The following is a 6,982-nucleotide window of genomic DNA, read 5'->3' as shown; positions in this document are numbered from 1 at the left end:
GCTGAATTAAAAATGTCATTTTCCTCTAAAGGATATAGTACTGTTTTTATGATTTTGATGAAATATCCAACACTTCTCCATACTCTAGAAATATCTTTTTCAAATTGGGGTCTAAATGTTGAAGAACAAGAATGGAAACAACTCAGAGTTTATCATGTTGAAGTGTGTGATCATCTTATCTAAAAATTTAAACGGTTAGAAAGCACATTTTTATTATTTAATTATATTTTCAATATATATATATATGAAAATAGACAAAGTTATTTGGCACGCATAGTAGACACTCTTTCACCCATCTTGACATATTCCCTCTCAAAATTGTTATATTGATTTCCAATACAACCACACTACAACAAATAAAAACGACTTTTAGCGACAATATGTATATCGATTTCAAATGATGGATCTCTTGGTTAATTTTAGCTGATAATTTATGTTTCAATGATGCAACTTTTGCTAATTATATCACAAGGCAGATTGTATAAGACCAATTCCAGGAGCTGTTGATGGCAACACTTTTTGAATCTTCATAGCTTGATTAATATGATAATAATAAGGTGAATTATCATATTTTCCTTTCCACCTGTTGATAAATTGAGATGCAAAATAAAAGTTACTCAACATTATTACTTAGGTATAGACGATTTTATACTTATAATATAAATATATAAAGAAGAAATCATATATGAAAAATTAAAAATAATCGATCTGAACCTGTGCTCGTTGTTTTCTGAAATCTGGAGCTCCAAATGTTGTTCGAAATTTTTGAAAATCAAGTTGAGTTGCTCATCCTTCACCTCGTCTAGAGTTGTAGGCCACCACTGAATTTGGATCGAGAATTCAATATAATTCATATAACGAATTTTAACATTTGAGATTGAGACGTAATTGTTACTATTATATATATATTAAAACTGTGAAAGAGTACAAATTATTACACATGGAATGAAAAGGATAATACCTTGGGAGAGTTATCCTTGCTAATGACAATAGCCCTTATGCCCTTTATAATTAACAAAAAAAATAGAATCAGCTTTAACTCAAAAGTACCAAAGTGTTTTTCAAAGTTAAATATTTGCAATCAAAATTAAAATAATTTCTATATACTTGAAACTAAAGTTGCAGACCTGCGTACATACCTCATAGAAATCATTAGATATTGTTCTCCTTAATATGTTATTCGAGATTCTGAATTCTTTCTTCAAACACTCAGATAATGTTTGTTTCCTTCCTTCTCGAATCTACATAATAATTTTAAACATTAGTGTACAATTTAAACATTTTTTTTATCTTGACACTGTAATTTTAATGTATAAAAATATGTTGTTATAGTACTAAAACATAAGTTATAGTCCACTACTGTTATAGTATTTAAACATAAGATATATATAGTCCATTACTTTAATGCGACACAAATATTTTTGTGACATTATAAGTAAATTTCAACAATTATAAGTGAAATTAACTGTATAGTTCCACTTAGAAAACACATAATTATTGTATCTTCTGATATAGGGCGTGTAGAAATTACAAGATCTTAAATATAATTACCGATCTTAGTGTTATTTTTAATCCCGTTGGGGATAATTTCTTTAGGTGTTTAAGCACTGGTTGAATCCAACCATTTCCTAATTTATGTGCCTCAACTTCCTGAAAATAATAAAAAAAAAGAAGTTATAATTTATGGTAATGATGGTTGAATTAATTATTGCTATTACACCACCAAAAAATAATTAATGATGATCTTACAAATGACATCAATATCTCCTCGACAGTATCCTTGGAAAAACATTCGTTGATTATGGACATCCTGCATTGCATTGAAGTAATGATAACATCGAAGAAAGGCATAATACATAGATAGACACTTAAACTTAATCGTAATTGACAAGTAAATAATACTTCAATTTTATGAATGTACATCTAGACACCTCAACTCATCCCCACTTGTTATGTTTTGTCTAGATGATCATTTTGTAAGTTGAAGTGTTCAACTGACACATGAGTAGAAATAAGTTGAGGTGTCTAGATGTACATCGTCAAAGTTGAAGTGTCTAAATTAAGATATCTATCTATATAAATTATAGACTACAAATTGCATTAATTATTTAAGACATAGAATATATATATTACTTATTCAAGATGCTATTTTCTTGTATCTCAAAATCTGTCGAGAATTCCTTGATGACAGATTCAATAGCATTCTCATCACCACTGTTTAAGCTTAATAAACGCTTCTCTAGCTCAACCAATTTCTGTAAACAAAAAAAAAGGTCAATATAATTTATTAGAGAATATTTATTTATTTATTTATGTTGTTGCGTTAATATACGAGCTTGGATATAAAATAATATTCGTATAGTTTTGTCATTTATGAATATTATACATATAAGTCAAAAGTTAAAAAAAAAATTAGTGTGTTGTAGTAGTAGTAACCTGAGAAGGGACAATATGTGTGGCAAGTCCTGCAGCAACAACCTCTTTACCCTTTAGCCTTGCTCCTGTTAACCCCAAGTATTCTCCTATATATACAACATTTATACATGTTTAGTGTTTGACTGGACAAAAATTTAAAAACGAAGAAAAAGAGTCTTAATATGTCATGACATTTATATGTTTTGTATATATTATAAGAGAATGTCATTGATAAATTAAATAATACGTTTTAAAGTTACAGTGTTTAATTACCTAATCGACCAGGAAGTCGAGAAAGCATGTATGAGAAACCACAATCTGGATGGAACCCTATAAGTGTTTCTGGAGTGGAAAATACCTACCAATATAATATTTTACACAAAATTAAGTTAGATTTTAAAATCAAAATATTAATTAGAATTACACATATGTTGGGGATGTATTTATATATATTATACTCTGTGGCGGAGCCATAAATTTCACAGAGAGTGGCCAAAAAAAGTGAAAATAAAATAAAAATTGTTGCTAGTGAGATTATCAAACATGTGAGCACCCTAAGCATTGACTCTTTCAAGGTGTCTAAAACTACTGATCTACAACACCTTATTCTATTACTTATACATACGAATTACGATATCATTTTTCGATAAAAGGTGTCTATCAGACACCCTAACTGTAACATAGCTACGCCCCTAATTATACTCACAGTATTTTCAGTGACAACTGAAAATCTCATTGGAGTCATCAAAGATGCACCTCCGCCCATTGACATTCCATGAACAAGAGCAACCTACAAATCGGTCATCGTTATGATTAATTAAATAGAAAAATTTACTGTAATTTAAAACGAAATTGGGTGAATATTAAAAAAAATTGTTCAAACATCGCCACATAAAATAAAACGGATATTATTTTAAAGAATAGCATGAGAAAATAGAACGTACCAAAGGTTTCTTATATGTATGAATGTGGTAGCAAAGCCAATACATCCGATAAGTAGCTTCAAGGCACGAATCCCCTGAGAAATATATATAATTATTCAATATTTGTAATAATTCAATAGTCTTAAAAAATGAATAACTAAATTAATAGCTTCCTTGTTACGAATAATTACTTTCTCTGTCCTAATGTATGTGATATCATTTAAATTTCGAGAATCAAACAGTTCAATTTTGATAGTGAATTCAGGCATAAAATCTTTAAGTTTCCTTAAAAACTTTATAAAAAGTACTATAAGTCATAACAATTGATAATTTAAAATATTTTAAAAATACATATGAAAAAGTTACGATCAAGAAATACGTACTTATTTGAACCTTGAAATTCAAAAAGTGTCTGCTTACTTGTTTTTCGACCATCATAGAACATTTTCAAGTCCCCGCCAGCAGAAAAAGCTCTTCCTGCTCCCTATTTAATTACATCACAAAAATTAACTCCATATCTTGATCAAATATGTATATATAATTATATATGTTGAGCTAGCATTTGCTTCATTATTAGTAATATACATGCCTTGATGATGACAAGCTTTGTACTATCATCTTTCTCTAATTTCTCGAGTTTCTCTCCCAGCAATAATGCCTAAATTCACACAAGAAAAATAGTATTCATTTAAACAATTACGTATATAATATAAGATGAGATGCATGGCATGTTTGACGATCAAAGTCGGAATTTAAAGCATATGAGTTAGAGATTCTAATCTTGACAGGTTCTAATATATAACAATTTTTCACATAAAATGTTTCTGACCACAAGATTAAAGATCATTTTGATACATTTAAGATTCAAAAGTCTTTTTTTTTTTTAATTTTTAAAAATCCATACCAAATCAAAAGTAGATAATCGTAATCAAAACAGTATTAACTCAGTCTTCCTTTCATTCTTAAAATGTATATGATTAGTCAAATAAAAGGAAGACAATAATATAACATATATATATACCACTTTGCCTGAAATGACATTTAATTGATTTGGCCGATTTATCGTAATCACTCCGACACGACCAATTTCTTCAGCAATAACAACATCCTGCAGATTAACAATAAATTAAATTTGCAGAAAGTACTTAAGAGTTCCTAAATATGATTAATAATACAACAAGTGAAAGAATAATTGAAATTAATTCTTAATTTCTTATTGAAACATTAGATAATTACCTCTCTATCGGGCTTAACTATTTCTTGAGCCATCCGCGCAAATATTAGATAAACACTTGCGTACGTACGTTCTCGCAATTTAATTTTGCCAACGAAATCCAAAACTATATGATATATATTCTTGTAAAAATATTTTTTAAAATAAAAAATAGATAGAAATTACGATACAAAAAGGATTCTGAAATTGACACAAGATATATGAACTAAGTGGGCAAAAGAGACATAATATATAGTTGAAAATAACAATGAGGGTCTCCATTATCAACGTCTATTTTATTTTTTTAAATCACGTGTTAGTATAAAGTAATAGGCGTGGAAGTTAACGCACTTTGTGACAGCCTGACAAATAGGTTCATGGGAGATATCTAAGTGAATCTTCCCAAATATTTCATTCTCATTTTTTTTTAATTAACTTGCTTAAAAAAATATGGATGGTAGACAAAAGCAAACAAAGTTATGATAGATTACTTGTCATTGTATTACTTCTTTATTAATTATTTGGTTTTTTGTATTAAAAATAATACACATTAAAGAAGTTACGTTTATCTATAAAAATATCTTTCACCTATTTAATGGAAAAAAGGTTTAAAGAACTTCAAGGATATTTTTGTCATTTTCATTATTTTATGACGAGATGACTAATTTAGGTACTATTATTTCATTCTTTGACAAGAACAATTTATTTCGATACTAATTATTAATTATGATATAATATAACTTATCTTAGGATTAGTAATCAAACTAAAATAAGACAATTCCGAGGATTATCTATGCTTATCCAGCATATCAAATGAACCTTAATATCATATACTTCTATAAAGATTTTACTAATTATATACCTTGTTTGAATCGTTGTTACTTATTGTATTGTTACTATATATATAATATTTGTTTTAGTTATTATTAAAAATATATTATTTATATTGTATTATTAAATTCATCGTTACATAACAATGAAAAATAACATTTTATGTTTGGTATTATCATGTTTTCACCTAATTTCTGAAATTCATTTGGTCGTTACTTTTCCATACATACAAGTCACAACACTCCCAATATGTTTACAATTTTTTTTTAGCTGTCTTTATAACTTCATGAGTTGCTTGTATTTTTATTTATCGTCATTTGGTGACAGCCTTGCAGAAATATAAAAATGGCGTTGAGATTTGACAAAACATGGGAAAGGATTTTCTCCGTTGTTATTTTTATTTAATACTTTTTAATAATATTGCATGCGTAGGGCATGTGTATTTTTATTATATATATAAATAAATATCAGAGACTAGATCGTTTTCTTTAGTGCTTCTATAAAGATTTATTTGTTTATTAATTTATTCTTATATTAATTTTTTAAGATCTAAGATAAATTATTTCTAATTATAAAAGCCTGGATCATTTTGTTAATAATTCTTCTACATTTTTTAAATTTGTTTCGATATTGTATATGTTTCTTCTTTTTTGTTTCCTTCATAAAAATAAAAATGGATTTAATTCTCGTGTTCTTTTGTGAAGTTGTAAACAACGAAACTCGAAAATTCAAAAATTCTACAATTTTTGTTTATATTTACTTTTTAAAATATTAATTAAAATATAGATGAAAATAGAGATCTAAAAGAAATAATCTTACAACTCATCGTTGATGAAAAATATAGAGAAGAATTTGAATTCTCAATATATGATTGTGAAGAAATAGTATATCTTGATACATTTGATTATTATTTCTCTGAATGAGCTTAAAAGAAGCTATAGATTTATTAAATGATTTAATAAAAAGTCATAAACAAATAGCTTTAAGACTAAAGCAAATAGAGATAGAAATAATATCTCTAAAAGAAAATATCCCAGGAAGAATTACAAACATAATAGAAAAAGTAGAAAAATTTGACGAAAGAGTTGGTCAAAAATACATAAATGGACTTTTAACAAAGAAATTTACAAACAAAAGTTCATATACAAAAGGAAGCCTTGATGAAAAACTCATTCAAGATTTTTTGAAAAAACAAAAAAAATGAAGAAATAGAACAACCTAGGAAAGAGATTCTAGAAGAAACAAAACAAAATGAAACAGGAAAAAACCTTGAACAAAATGAATGAACTAGATGAACTAGTTTATGCCTTATGTCACGCCCCGAGCCTACATCCTGCGCGGGACTGGCACTCGAAGACCATTGCTGGCCCCAAGCGAACCCTTGGCCTGACTTACTTAACTCAGCGGAAGACAACATTCATATCTATAATGTTAAATGAACTTAACTGAAATAAACTAACTGAGAATGTTTTAAAGATTAAACATTCAACTTGGCCAAAAGTGGCAACCCAAGTCTTAACAATAAGATCTGATAATGAAAAGACTCAAAGGACTAACATCTGACTGTCTATGAAGCCTCTAAAACAACTGAGATGGATGT

General features: G+C 27.8%; 2 long non-coding RNA genes across 2 annotated transcripts; both read right to left on the bottom strand.

The window, feature by feature from the left end:
* Positions 1–1,145: 1,145 nt before the first annotated feature.
* Positions 1,146–1,820, bottom strand: LOC102592150 (uncharacterized). Its single transcript, XR_001474597.1, has 3 exons — positions 1,750–1,820; positions 1,552–1,650; positions 1,146–1,241 (listed from the first exon to the last, which is right to left on the bottom strand). It is a non-coding gene; the product is annotated as an uncharacterized lncRNA (long non-coding RNA).
* A 2,106-nt stretch (positions 1,821–3,926) lies between these two features.
* On the bottom strand, positions 3,927–4,642 carry LOC107062417 (uncharacterized). Its single transcript, XR_001474596.1, has 3 exons — positions 4,575–4,642; positions 4,360–4,446; positions 3,927–3,996 (listed from the first exon to the last, which is right to left on the bottom strand). It is a non-coding gene; the product is annotated as an uncharacterized lncRNA (long non-coding RNA).
* Positions 4,643–6,982: the final 2,340 nt, after the last annotated feature.

Source organism: Solanum tuberosum, unplaced genomic scaffold, assembly GCF_000226075.1.
Source record: "Solanum tuberosum cultivar DM 1-3 516 R44 unplaced genomic scaffold, SolTub_3.0 scf00227, whole genome shotgun sequence".
Classification (NCBI taxonomy): domain Eukaryota; kingdom Viridiplantae; phylum Streptophyta; class Magnoliopsida; order Solanales; family Solanaceae; genus Solanum; species Solanum tuberosum.
The sequence above is the reverse complement of the archived record's forward strand: the minus strand, read 5'-3'. Positions and strand labels throughout refer to the sequence as shown.